Raw genomic sequence first — 15,035 nt, 5'->3', positions numbered from 1 at the left:
AGAGAACGAGGAGTTGCCTGGTAGCGACATGTGGGCAGAGAGAGCTGAAAGTCAGAAGTACAAGGATGATAGAGAATTAAGAGGCATGGGGAGACTGTAATGGTGATTTTGTACATAGCAAGAGGGGAAGATTAACTGAGGGTCTATCTGAGATAAAGAAATTACATGGCAAGCTAAAGCAATGCAGGAAGAAAGGAGCCTCTGGAACCTTACTGAGGAAGAACAAAATCAGTAATGAGGAACTCCTTCGGAGGGCAAGCAAGATGGAGGCAGGGAGGAAGAGTGGCTTGGTAAAGTTTGGGGAGCATTTCAGGAGACCAGCCCTGCTGGAGGATGTGCACAGAGATGGGCACTACAGAAAACCTATGAATCAGCAGCAACTAGCTAGGTAGCAGTAAAACAGACTTTTTTGTTTGTTTGTTTGCATAAAAGATTATGTGTGTAATTATTCCAATATGCCCACATGTAGAAAACCTGAAAAGTCTGTACCAGAAATACAAGGACAGTTTACTACACCAAGGAATATTTCTTTTTGAGGAGGACAAAGTATTTTTTTTTAACATGACATGTGCCACAATGCCTAGTTAACTGAGTATGTAGTATTTGTGATGACCTTTACAGACTGATGTTGTGCTGACCCCTCAAGAGAAGAAGCAGCTGCAATGCGAGCTTCCACACAGACATTCCTCTTTTTTTTTGCCCTGTCAGCAGCTCCCTTCCAGGGAGAAAAGTCCCTGTGTACTTCAGATTCAGATCTCCAGAGGGTCTCCCAGAGGTAGAAGTGGGTTTGGTGAAAGGGTGCAACCCACCGCTTCTCTCCATGTAGCTGTTGGGTGGTAACAGCCTGTCAGTGAGCAGGAGCTGTGTGTGAACTGCAGCAGGCACCTTGCTAAGTCCCTAAGCTTTCAAAGCATGAGACTATTTCCATTAAAAAGCAAGGACAAGCTCTCAGAAGCACTTTAGTGTTTTAGTTATGCAAATGAAAGCTGACTTTTGATTTTATTATCTTTGTCATGGCCAGATAACAGTCCATAACTACATATAAAAACAGATTAATCCTATCTTATTTGTATGATTCTTCCTCCTTCAAACCTCCTACCTGTATTTTTTATGGCCTGGATCAGACCTGGAGAGCACCCCTCCCTATGTGTGCACTGCTTCTCCAGTCAGCTTCAGTTGCACCTTACTGATGTGGAAATACTTGTGTTTAGCGAGTTCTGCCTTAAGGCTTCTTTGCCTGAACATACGAGAGGATACTCTCTGTCTTGTAATGTATATGGTTCATGTCTGATAAACACTTTGGAAAAGCTGAAGCAAATATCCTGGAACCATTCTTCTCCTTAAGCTGGAGTAAAATGTTCCTATTTAAATTTTTCATTTCTGCATCCTGGTTTCATAGTGCCTAACACACATAAGGAGAAGTTACTTTTTCCAGACAGAGAATTACTCATAGCAGTCTGCTCGAATTAATTAAAAAAAAAAAAAAACCCAAACAAAAAAACCCCACACCCAAACATCAAACAAATGAAAAACAAAACAAAATAAACACCAACAGACAAACAAAACCAAAACAAAAAAATCTGAAGTGAAAGTTAGTAATTAATTGCTACTTACTCATAATGGTCTGGATATAGCATTTAAATCAGACAGCTTAACCCTCAACCCTTTATTGCGCAATCAAAGTACTAATAAAAGCTAATTTTATTTTCATTAGGATAGCAAGCTGCCACAAAGCCGGTTTGCCTTTGTCATAAGTGAGTCTGTAAATCTAGCACTCCAAGTTTTTATTATTTGACTAGCTTCCTTACGCACCAGCCTGAAAGGGAAAGCAGTTGACAGCTCCAGCTATTTCACTAGCGTTTACTGTTGATGAGAGCATCTCTTCCACCCTGTTCACAAAGAGCAAATGCCAGCCCAAGAGCTGCTAAGGCATCCTGTAGACATCACCCCAACACTTCACTCAGACATGGTTCTCAGGGTCTTGGCGGTCTTTGCTTTCACCATGAAGCTCTGCATAACTGTTTCCCCGCATAATTATTTACTTCGTCTCTCGCTTCTTCTACTCTACAAATGATCCTGAACTATTCTTCTGGCTCATCCATGAATGCTTCTGGAAATCCAATCCAAACATTTGACATTCTTCACTGGATAGGATGCTGGAAACAAAATCATGTTTGTGCAACTCAATAAATGTTCAGTTAGTTAATAAAATATTTTATTAACTCAGTTCAAGGGTAGTAAAAGGTCTTTGATTTTCCAAATATAAGCAAACTAGAGCTGGTCTACCCAAAAGTTTTTCCAATGACATTTTTCTAACTAATAAAAGATATTTTCTCTCCCTAAAAGCTTTATCTTGACCATGTTCTTAAGCCACCACAGGTGCTGGAAATTTCTACAAAATCATTTTGGTTCACTTTGCCCTCAGTGGAAGATGAACCAACAGCAACTGCTGTGCTTTTCACAGTAATCCGATGAGTTTAAGTGAGCCTTGGCAGAAAACAGACATTTGGGATGTGAAGTCTAAGACAAACAAAATGGAGCTGACCCCCAGCTGCAAGTCAGCCTGGTGCACTGAAGCATCCTTTAATGAGTTACTGAAGTTTCCTACTGCTGTGCTTGACATGTCAGTTAACATTCACAAAGATGAAAAATCAATAGGACATATGGCTACATTTTGAGAAGTTATGCTATACAACTTTTCTGCACTGTCTTCTAAAATTGTGTTTTAAATCTGGACCCTCAGTTCCCTGCTCTTTGTGTTCCATTTATATTTTATTTATGCTTTAGCATATATTTTTGCTTCAATTACAATATTTCTTCAATACTAAATGAATAATTTTTAATTTTCATTTCATTCTCCAACATACATCATGCCTACCCTAATACAATTCCACTCAAGTCACATCCTCTAGAGCATACCTGTTCAATCTTGTCAGTAGTCCTGCTTACTGACTTTAATGAAATTACCGGTAGAAAAATCTGTCCCATCCCATGGTGACTCACCAAGAAAATAGACTGAGATTTGAGACATGTGTCTTCCTTCAGCATTATAATTGAAGTTAAATAATGACCTTGATTCACAAGACTTCCCAATTATATTTACTATATACTTTAACTTACAAATAAAAAAAATCAATTCAATCAATTACAACTCACTGAAACACATTCTGATAGTACAAGTTTACATTTTGATCCTGCAGTTACGCATGTACGTAACTTTATCTAATTGCAAGGCTTCTGTTCCTTCCATTGAAATTTGATAATACAGACAGGAGACAACAGCACTAGGAATACGCCCTTTAATGTTCAGGATCTTCTTTAATGTTCACTGAGTCAGATTTGCTCCACTCAGATTTGGAGATAAGAGTTGTCTCCAGTGGATCAGACACCTGCTGATACAGACCCTGGTTATTTGTCTGCACCAGAAAGTCTGTGACTGCACCTTAATGGTCAGAGACCGCAGGGTATAGAATCACAGAATCATAGAATAGTTTGGGTTGGAAGTGACCTTTAAAGGTCACCTAGCCCAATCCCCCTGCAAGGAGCAGGGACATCTCCAACCAGATCAGGTTGCTCAGAGCACTGTCCAACCTGGCCTTGAACGTTTCCAGGGATGGGGCATCCACCACCTCTCTGGGCAACCTGTTCCAGTGTTCTACATGTGTTTACAGACACAAATAACTAGAACAAGGCAAGTCTTGGATTTATTCCTCTGACAGAAAATTTTGAGATTGAGGGGGAAAACTTATCAAAATTTTCCACAGAATAGGGAGGTGCAAAGATCTGAGAGCACCTTGTCCTTAAATTTTCTGGGAGTAAGCCAGCTACACTCTGGTCTGCTGAATAGCACGGATGGAATAGAATTTCAAATAAATGAAAAAAATAACCCCAAACCCACAATCTCTTGAGGACTAATGATGGAAACAAGTAGGCTATATGATTAGCCACAGCACACACTAAGAACTTTTTCCTTGCAACTTATTTTGGATTATTTTTATGCTTCAGGTGAAGGGTTTATCTGCAGTACTACGCTTGCTCCTGCCTTCCTATTTTTAGATGACTCCATTTGTTTCCTCCACGCCTCTGCTGAAAGGATACGATTGATCACAGCGATTTATAAACCCCCCTGACTTTCATGCTATTTCAGACTGACTCTTTTTCCTATGAGAATAAGCCTAATAGGTGAAATTCATACTAGTTATAAGCCTGAACAAGTCAGTGGAATTACATCTGGGATTCATTTGGCTTAATTTCTTTAGCCTTTCAATATACTTCTGTATTATGAAAGTATGAATCATCTCTATTACCCTCCAGTGCCCTTAGCCTAGGACACTAAAACAGCCTACCTACCTTGGAGCTTCACGGTTATAGACTAGTTCGATAAAATAGACATATTTTGATCAAAATTCTAGTAAAATATTCTAAGGAAATTATTTTATGGTCTCCCTACGCTTACTCGGCAATTGAGGAAAATTATTGTCTCTAAAAAAGTAAGCCCTAAAAGCAAATCCCTACCTACAAATATTATAGCCTATCTCCTGTTCAAGAACAAACACCAAACAGTCGTTCCAAGGCACGTACTGGGCTGGCAGTCAGATAATTTCCATACAGTTGAATTAATGTATTTTAAATTAATTCAATTAAAATTATCTCTAATTAAGGCAGATGCCTTTAAAAGAGTCTTTTCCATTTTGGTAAATGATCTTTCAGTAAACATGCCCTCCTATCAAAACACCTGGATAAAGTGCTTCAAATAAGGACCAAAAAAAAAAGTGTATTTATATCTGTCGTGGTTTTGCTAGTGAGGGGGGGCCTAAGGTGGTAGCTTCTGTAGGAAACTGCTAGAAGTCGCTCCCCTTTGTTCAGTGGACTCGGCCGGGCCTAGGGCGGACCTGCTGCTGGCCAAGGCCAAGCCGATTGGTAGCAGAACGTCCCGTGATAACGCCTCTGCGATAACGTATTTAAGAAGGGGAAAACAGGAAAAAAAAAAAGAGAGAAGAAAAGATGTGAAGAAGCTGAGCGGGGGCAGAGGCGCAGAGGGGGAGGCGCAGGCCTCATGGGCCTTGCAGAGGCCTCTGGCTTCTCGCCAGGCAGCCGACTGGGCCCGACTTGGCCCGGCCCAGCTGCAAGAAGTGGAAAGGAGATGAGAAGTGAATAAGATGTAAAAAAAGATCCTGAGAGACATCTACCAGCCTGTTGTGAGGAACGGCTGCAGATGCCAAGGTCAGTTCAGAAGGAGGGGGAGGAGTAATGCGGCTCCTGGCCAAGATTCCCCTGCAGCCTGTGGTGACAACCATGGTGGAGCAGGTTGTCCCCCTGCAGCCCATGGAGGTCCACGGAGGAGCAGAGATCCACTTGGAGCCCGTGAAGGACCCCACACAGTGGGAGGTGGATGCCTGAAGGCTGCTGTGGCCCGTGGAGGGCCCGCTGGGACAGCTGTTCTGAAGGGACTGTACTCCGTGGAAGAGATGACCCACGCTGGAGCAGTTCCACGAAGGACTGTGGCCCATGGGAGGGACCCCACGATGGAGCAGGGGAGGAATGTGAGGAGTTCTTCCCCCGACCATGAAGCAGCGACATAAAACAACGTATGATGAACTGACCGCAACCCCCATTGCCTCTTCCCCCCTGTGCCGCTCGGGGGGGGAAGGTAGTAGAGATAATGTTAAGCTTGGGAAGAGGGAGGGGTGGATGGAGGTTATCTTGTTCTCTGTCTCATTATCCTGCTATTTGTAGTAATAAATGAATAGTTTTCCCCAAGTCGAGTCTGTTTTGCCCGTGACGGTAACTTTAAGGATTTCTCCCTGTCCTTATCTCAAACCTCGAGCCGTTTTTCTTATATTTTCTCTCCCTGTTCTCTCGGAGGGTGGGGGGAGTGAGAGAGAGACTGCGTAGTCTGGTCCTGATCGGGGCTGAACTACGACAATATCCCAAATGATAATGAGGCTGTGAAAACAACCAGTAGATACAGGACCATTTAAAAGATGACAGAGTAGAAAGTTAAAGTGTGCTTTTTATAAATGACTTGAATGAAGTACAGCTGGACCCTCAAGATATTTTTAGTTGGAATGTCACCAGGTACAGAACTTTTATTTAACTTTCTTAATCTAACCAAGCCATTGACGTCTAAGGAAAAGTGGAGGGATGGAAACCAAAATATAGGAAAGCCATCGAGTCTTGTTCCTATTTATCATACAAACAACATTAGTTGGGAGGTCCACATACTGAATCTTTTGATTTTACAAGTTTAACAATCAGCTTTCTTTTTCCTCATCTCTATTATTTTTAATTTAACATTTAGTCTGATATATTCTGAGTGAGAGTTGGCTTTAATTTCGACGTGTCAGACCAGAGCCATTCTCCCACAAGAAGCAGCAAAAGCAACAAACAAAATCTGTCTGAGCAAATGTTTTTACTTTGCTTTCCTTTGGAGAAGAATTGGATAGGATTTTCCTACTGAAAAATTGGTTTCCATCATAAAGGAATCCACACTTCCACTGCACAGGGGTCTGTTGGAACCATGCTGTTTCTGAATCATATTAATTTTAACAAAACTTTTTACTAGGTCCAGGCAAGAGAGAGCCTGCCAACTGCGGCCAAAGAGTTGCTTGGTTGTAGTTAGGGGCTGGCACAGGGTGGGAGGATGGTCAGCGTGAATTCCTACAGATTAGGCAAGTGCTTTAATCGCTAGGCTCTTTGTTTCCTCTGAAGTTCTCACTTGCTGGTTTCATACCTACAAGCACACAAACACAACCTCACTGGGTTGCCTTGCCCTGGAAAGAGACCGTGTACAGCCCCAGTGGTACAGCACACTTCCTAAAATGTTAGGAGGCCAGGAAAGCCCAGACCTTGCTTGGCTTTATCACAGCAAGGTGGTTCCTTTGCGCTCTCATTTCACCCTGGAACCAACTGGTCAAACCCTGGCAGCTACACAGGCCATGTAGGAGACTGGGCATCCTCCACCTCAATTCTTCCCTCATCTCTTCCTACCCTCCTATAGCAGCAAACACCTTCCCTCCTCTTTATCTGCCCTTCTAGGGCAGCACATTCACTCTCCCACCAACAGATACACCCCCAGGACACTCACTGCAGGCAGAAAGTCCCAGTGCTTCCCTCCCCATCCAGCCTCTCCCACCCTGCACCCACAGGACCCACAGCAAGAGCCTACCCTGTCCCCGCAGAGGCTCTTCCCCGGGCAGCACCACACCTGAGCCTTCTGACAGAAAGTCAGAAGTGGGAGCAACGCAACCCAGAGAAGGGGAATTAATCACATCTGCCATTTCACCGGCTCACTGAAGGCACTCTGATGGCACTGATGCCGAGGAATCAGGCGTCCGAAAGAACTAATTTCCAGTCGGTTAAAGATTACTGTTCAGTGCTGACACTTCGTAGCCTTCTGATTTTATGTTTAACTGGAAATATCACCCTTGCAAGCTCCTCTGAAGATTTTGCAGCCTCCATGGCATTTAGCCAGTGTGTATATGCACCTGTGCAACATGTTGTGAGAGTTCAGGAACTGCTGAATGCTCAGAAATTTTTTTTTCCCATCTGCAAAGCTAATGACCTCTTCTAAAATGTCTATGAGCTCTGAACATTTCCTTTTTTAGCTTTTAGCTTTGCCAGCATTATCATTTTACAGCCTGACACTCAGCAGTGTAAATTAACCTCTCTTCTTTTTTTTTTTTCCCCCATGCACATTCCGAAGTGGATTTTTTCCCCCCATTTTGTCTTACTAAGCACAGACAGGGAGAGAAGGAGGAAAACAGACAGGCATTATCACCCAGTGGATCTTGGATCTTTTTGCAAACTGATACTTTTGTTTCTAGACAGATTGAAACCAACACCAAGATCATTTTGAAGGACACATTCTACGAAGATGCACCTTTCCCAGAAACACACAGACCTAATGGCATTGTTTAATGGAAATTCCAGGGGAGTTTTGTTTGTGAAAGTCTGGAGTTGAGCTTTCCAAAACAAAAACCTGTAAATTATATTGACTGGCAAGTGGAGATCATTGGGGTGCTGTGCTGATGTTGTTGTACTCAGAACATTTACCTCTTGTTTAATGTACTGGTATTTACTTCTTCATTAAGACCTGTATCTTTGAAAGGTCAAAAATAAGAAGGATGCTCACCATGCTTTCCTGTTGAACACATATCCTTAGAGATGGTGGATTCCTTTTTTCTAAACTCCACTCAACACTGGAGGTGAGTAAAGCCTACACCTCCTCCCTAGAGTCTTGCATGAATCTGGATGGAGAGCTGCAGGTGACCTCTTGTTCTTGAAGAGCTATAAAAGACTGCACGCACAATGGGAAACATGTTTCTCTGGACTTCTCTGCTACATTTTTATGGCTTACTTTAAGATGAGCAGTTGAAATGTTTGTTTTATTTATATTTTGTTTATTTTTCTCAAAAAAAAACCCCCAGAAATAATTCTGAATTTTCTTGATTGCAGATAAAAAGATGGGACCTTTCACTGAACAGACCTGTATGCTACAATTATTTTGAAACTAAGGGTCACATTCTGTTCCTTATAACATCAATCCAACCATGATAGATTTGTTCAATGAAACAGAGATTTAGGAGAGAGCTGACAGCAAATAAATCTTTGCTGATATCCCTCCACAAAAGCCTTGCTCATTTATTCGGATAGGGAGGAAAAAAAAAAAAGGCAAGAGTTGTTCCTGCCTTAGAAGTTTTAACACTCCTTCCTAAACTGTAAAGAGCGCCTCAAATTTGGGAGGACCGGGTGAAGACCCACTAGGCCAGGTCCAAGCACAGGCAGCTATTTGTGCTTAGTTCAGAGCTGTTCATGGCCATCTCAGTTCTCCATCTTAGGCTCCTCCTGGCCACAAAGAGCTCCAGAAATGTGTCTATGATTCGGATGTCTCTACAGGACACACATGACAATCTGTGTTTGAAGGGCCACACGAACAGTGGCTCTCCCCGGTTTCACCCAATGAGTCCTTCTTCCCCTCTGAAGAAGGAAGAGACGCACCCACAGAGAAACTGAACCCATTGCTGTACTTCTCAGCAGGGAACTCCCTAAAGCACCGACAGTCACAGCCAAAGGACTTTTTTTTTTATCTAACCATATTTATTATACTAAACAAGATTCTTACTCGTGTGTCAGTGGAGAGCCTAGAAAAACAAAGACAACTTCCAAGGTGCGTAAAGCCCAGTGAGCAGGAGAACACTGGCAAAGCTATGAACATTTAAATAATAGGGAACTTTTCCATTTGCTTCGTTTGTTCAAAGCAGTATAGAGACAAGCACAGCTCTTTAACTGAAGTTCATTAGGAATGCTAGATGCTTATGAAACCTTATTAAAATAGTTTAAAAACAGCTTAAAAGAGGTAGAGAACACAAATTATAGAATACAGCAAACAAGAGCATAAGAAAAAAACCTACTTACAGGACAGCAAAAAGGGGCTGATGAATACCAGAGACACCCAGAAACAACTAGAACGTGATCTCAGCGTCTGGCTTTCAGCTGACTACAGCAAAACGCCAAGGGAAAGCTGAACTGTTGCCAAGAGGGAAATGAAACTTGAATACATTTAAAATAAATAAACAGACTACAAATTCACAAACAGGAGCACATGCCTTACAGGTAGACTTTTGCACTTCAGCCTTTCCATTCAGGCCGTTTATGGTACAAAACCAGGTCCTTAATAACCATGTAATGAAATGAATTCTCCGTTCTCCCGTAAAGGAGGGTGAATCTCTCAGTGCTGCTACATTCACCACAAAGGTGGCAAATGCTGCCTGGACACCGTATAAGAAAGCAAGCCGTCTCTGTTCAGTGGCATTCTGCTGTCTGAAGCGATAACACATTAACTATAACATAAAAACTGCTTTCAGACTGTTATGAGATAAATAATACTATCCCACTGCCTTTTTGGCAAATGTCTACAACAGAGTTAATATTTCAGTGTCTACACATGGAGTTTCACAGCAGATGAAAAAGCTACCTGGAAATAACCATACTGCCTAATTTTGTATTAGCTGTCAGCTGATTTGCATGGAGAACCGACCGCTCTGTGGGGAAAAGGGTCACCTAGTATGACTGGCCAATCTGCCCAATTCTGCTCCTGAAAATGCTAAGTACCTTAAAGTTCAGAGTTCAGGTATACCATCAGCCCCACAGCGTGGTCTTTCTGGAAGAGGAGCTGGGCGTGAGCTGCAGAAGAAAGCTGCTGCTCAAGCTGTGGGCAATCACAGAGAGGAACAAACATCCAGGAAGGTGATGGCAGCTCTGGCTTCTGCTGTCTCCTCAAAGATAGCCTGCTACCACAGAACTACCAGAGAAACAAACCACCGCTGGAAAAGCCTCCTAGTTTTTAAAAATCAGAAAGGCTGAAACAATTCAAAGTTATACAAATAAAAAAGCTTCTTGTGTGCAGAGCAAGTCAGCAGGGGGAAAAGGGGGAAAGGAACACTGAAGAAAAATTAACTTCTCAGTTGAGGAAATGACTCAACATTTTATACAAAGGCAAGTTAGTCTCCACCTGACATTTTTTAAGGGTTGGTCACCCACAGGTGGGAGATACGGGAGAATGATGGAGTTTTATTTACCACAAACAGGTTTCTTCTTCTTCAGGACCCAAGTTGAGTAAAACTCAACTGCTGTACATCCAGAACAATCCCACAGGAGTTACATTCCTCTGGATGTACACTGGGGCAATTGTGTCTTCCCACAAACTGTTCACCTCAGCCATTTATTTCATTACTAACATGAAAACAGGACATCTCAGTGGATGTCAGTGGGATCATAAAGTCAGGCAGCAGAAACAGAAATTAATTTGCTTGGATACATATTCCTTTTTTGTACTGTGTCACCTTTATTTCAAATGTTTAACCTAGACACAAAAAGAAGGAAAAAAAGGAAACAATTTGTTTAAATGGATATATTAACTTAATCTTCAAGTCACTCATGTATTTATTTGGGTACAGTATGAAAACACAATAAAGTCTACACCAATCTATTGCACAATTCAGCACTGGCCCAATATAACCTTTTCTTCCCCATACTCTCTCTTGGATGAACATTCTTCCCTCTGTATTTTCATATTAAGTGATAATACTTCATGACACCCAGTACAAACTTTGTGAAGGACTCAGAGAACCCCTGCCTGTTCCACAGGTATTAGTCATAAAAAATGATGCTCTAGAAAGTTACTAGAATAACAGTACACAGATGAGCATTTTGAAGTAGATTTGGGCTCGTTATGGAGAGATTACTGGATTTCAAAATACTGCAAAGTAAATTGTACCACTTCTCAATCTCCACCTCAACATTTCTGCAACAGTAGCTGATTCAATAAAAAGAGCATAATTTTACAGGGAAAACTGCAATCTTCCCTGAAGCTTTAAACACTCCAAAATTAGTTTTCTTCTTGTGCTTGTCTATTATGCCTACTTTATTGATTGTGCTTAATTAACACTATGCAGAAGAAATGACATAACTGTCCTTGGCCATTGGTTACGAGATACGCTTCATTTATTTTACAAGTACAGTTGGCAAGTCAAAGCGAGGATGGGTTTCTAATTAAGAACCAGGATCTGAAGAGACTAGCATGAATAAAGGGAGACAGAAAGTATTATTACGGTCACACCTACTTGTGCTGCAGTGGTGGCAAAGGAAGTATGTGATTGCCACCACGCTGATGCGCACACACAACCCAGCTGGGTTAATGCATGGCTAGAGCCCCATTAGCCCTCTTTACACCCTATTTTCTTTCCTTCTATTCCCCCTCCTTTCGATAAATCATGCCTGGTATCAACAGGGAAGTACAAAGTTATGAATGTTATCTCAAGTTAAAATGCTCTCTTGTTCCAAATCTGTTGCTCACCTGAAAACCAAAGACCGTGTTTTTACTTCAGCTGATCTATTACTGGACAAACCATTGGTACAGTCAGCGCTCCGAACCACATCCTTAGCCTGAAATGCTTTCTTTGCACACATGCCCTTTCAAACCTGACATTTTATGTGTTGATTCTAGCTGCTTCACCTACCTAACACCTAAGTGTTGAGAAGAGGAAGAAAGCAACATGCACATACAAAAGATCTGTTGATGGGTTCTCTCTTTGTTATTTTAAAGTTCAAAAGCATATCTATTATACATCTTTGCAGCTCTCCAGGGTTTCTACCAGCTAAAGGATAGATTTTTCTGAACTGTTACTGCAGCTTCCAAAGCTGTGACTCAGCAACCACACTTTCACACTTAGAAGTTTGGCAAGTGGCTTGGTGCCAGACAAACTAATGAACTAACAGCTTCCTAATACGCAGCCAGATGCTTTAATGAAAGTATGCCCGTTACATATGTAAGGGCAGATTATTTGCTGTAAACTCAGATAAACTTTGTTGGTCTTGCAGTGGTGAGAGCATTCAGAATCTCCCAAACAACATAATGTTTGGGTTGTGGAAAGCCTATTCTGGCATGTCATCACTTATTAAGAAACAACTGTTGCATTTCTCATTTCAAGAAATGTACTTTCCAAATAATATTGCTGACACTTTTATTTGCTGACTTTACTTGCTGAATTCTACAATAAGAAGTTCTATTTATTCTTTTTTTAACAGATGACAAAACTTGAGTTCAGTGCACTTGAGAAGCTCAGTTAGGTCTGAACCTTTCCATTTATAGACCAACCAAGTTACCTGGCATGAAGTTTTAAAATAAATTAAAATTAGACTATGAGATATATTATTGGCTTGATGTCCAGAATGCTCTTAAGGTTTATAAATAAAATGCTTACCTATGCATATAAAGGTATTTCAGGTTATTTGTCATTTGCATTTATTTCGTATTATTAGGTATGGATACCTCCACATCTCCAACACTGAAGCCTAATGACATATGCTATCCAAATTCTTTCTTCTCTAAATTCTGCTGCCATAGACATTAAGGTGAGATGACTTCACTGGATATGGAACTGTTCAGGCTCACACCACAGCTGATGAAAAAAAACCCTCTCTTTGAAGTGAATAAAGGTGGAGTAAAGCCTACTGCAAGCAGCCATATGCAAAGTCAAGCTTTTTGTGGACTGTCACGATGAAGGTCCACTACTGTCCCTGGACCTCATATTGCCTCTTTTCTTGTTCTACACACTACAATTCTTCATAGGATCTGAGAGTGGATTTTTCTTTGTTCTTCAGCCAAGAGCATGTACGTGTATTAGACAGGTGCCACGACACTGTTGATTGAGGTACCAGACCTGTAAACTATAAAGAAGCCAAATTGCAAAACTAGATGCCAAAGTTGGATGCTTCAGAAAACCACTTCAACCTACAAAACTCATACTGGAAAAGAGAGCCACCTGGAACTAACCAACAAGTAATACCTGGGAGAAGAGCATGCCTCGGGATCCTACCCATCAGATTTTGCCTTGCTCTCGGTTGCCAGGAAACACTCACATCTACTCACCACTCACTTCAGCTAACGAAGAAATCATCATCTCTGCAATGACTCCTTCAAATCACCAGGCAGGGTTCATTCCTCCTTTTGAAAACATGCCCAGAGGAGAATACTTAGTGATTTGAAGAAAAACTGCTTTGAGCTTCAGTCTCCTAGTTGAATTCTTTGATCCCTAGGGAAGAGATTAAGTTGAGCAATAACACCTTCCACTGTGCAGAAGTACTGTCACTGAAATTCTGCTCTTTTGATGTCAACGTAAGTTTTGCCCTAGTCTTTACACTTTTCTAATGTAATGCTTTCTTTGAGGGGGAAAACGTATGTCACAGAAGTTGGTGGTTAAGACTGGCATTTGTCAGGCTGCCACTTGAAACACAGAAGAAATATATCATGCTTGAAACCTAAAGACTGCTTCTGTAATTTATGCAGTGACTATTTCTTATACAAGAAGAAAGAGGCCTTGGAGTCAGTCCAACATTCACAATTTCCACATTTCCAGCTGAGTACTGTAATGACCGTGCTCATTTTGTCCCCACAAACAATGAATTCTTACCTATCCTCTTCTCTATTTAGCTCCCAGCTGGCTAAATAAAAAGTGTCCACAGCACTGAGCTGTTAGAAAGAGGTAAAAACACACATGAGTAAAACCAGCACAAAATTAAACCAAAACACTGGATGTTTATTTAAGTAAGACTTGACACTAAAAACATTGACCATGCTGCAAGGAATTGCTGTGTAGTTATCTGAAAAAATATTTTCCTTGCATTGCCAGTTATTACGTTAGCAAAATACTGATAGAGAAAGCACTAAAGAGGACTCCAACAAGACGCTGTTCTCTTGGAGACAACAATTGCAAAACATCTTAGGACATTTACGTGCTTCTTATAACTGACAGTAAATGAGATAAATCACAACACAGGACTGCTAATCTGATGACAGGACATTTGTAATTGCCTCTGTTGCTACATGCTATGTTGACTCATCACAACTAATAGTTTGATTTTTCTTATCCCCCTAGGGAACGGTTATTAGAATTTGTCCCTGCCAGTGAGGAGTTACCGCACCCACAAAGAAAGGAACAGGATTAAAAGAAAGTTGAAGACTCAGTTTTCAATTGTGTGTATTATTTGCATGTACTAAATTCAAACAGTGATTATTTACTCTGAAAAGAGTTTTTAGACAGTTTTACTACAACTAAACTCAGGAAAAAACTATGCCTCTCGACAGCCTTTGGTGACATTTAAATGCATTACATACATTAGTTTGTCAGGAATACAGGAGTTAGAGTCCTGAAAATGTAAAGGAGGTCAGTGTAAGCTGTTAGACACACAGTATTTGAGAAAAACAGACCACTAACATGTCCAAAATAAACAGAAGATAATTATGTAAATATTTTTGAAACTCTGAGCATCAGTTTCTGTGTTTATCATTTCTACATCACCCGTGTGTGTCCTACCACCACCTCAATTCCCAAACACTGACAAGCCACACTGAGTTCACCAGCTGGATCATCACATCGCAAAGTCTGAACGGATGCCAACACAACCTTCACCATATATCAGAAAAGGGCCCTTGTTTGGTTCCTCTCACCAAATACAAAGTCTATTTACCCAAG

General features: G+C 41.2%; 1 protein-coding gene across 2 annotated transcripts in view; it reads right to left on the bottom strand.

Moving 5' to 3' along the window:
• Window positions 1-15,035, bottom strand: part of PKIB (cAMP-dependent protein kinase inhibitor beta) — a 61,796-nt gene that overhangs the window by 14,476 nt on the left and 32,285 nt on the right. Inside the window, exon 1 of one of the 2 annotated variants that reach the window (XM_086744418.1) lies at window positions 13,433-13,536. The exons of the other annotated variant lie outside the window; for it this stretch is intronic. The gene's annotated coding sequence lies outside the window, so the exon portion shown is untranslated. Of the gene's footprint in view, window positions 1-13,432; window positions 13,537-15,035 lie in introns of those variants that run through there. 2 annotated transcript variants of the gene reach the window in all.

The sequence above is a fragment of the Chlamydotis macqueenii genome, chromosome 3 (genome assembly GCF_036417535.1).
Source record: "Chlamydotis macqueenii isolate bChlMac1 chromosome 3, bChlMac1.mat, whole genome shotgun sequence".
NCBI classification, from domain to species: domain Eukaryota; kingdom Metazoa; phylum Chordata; class Aves; order Otidiformes; family Otididae; genus Chlamydotis; species Chlamydotis macqueenii.
Note: the sequence above shows the minus strand (reverse complement) of the source record. Positions and strands in the feature narration are given on the sequence as shown.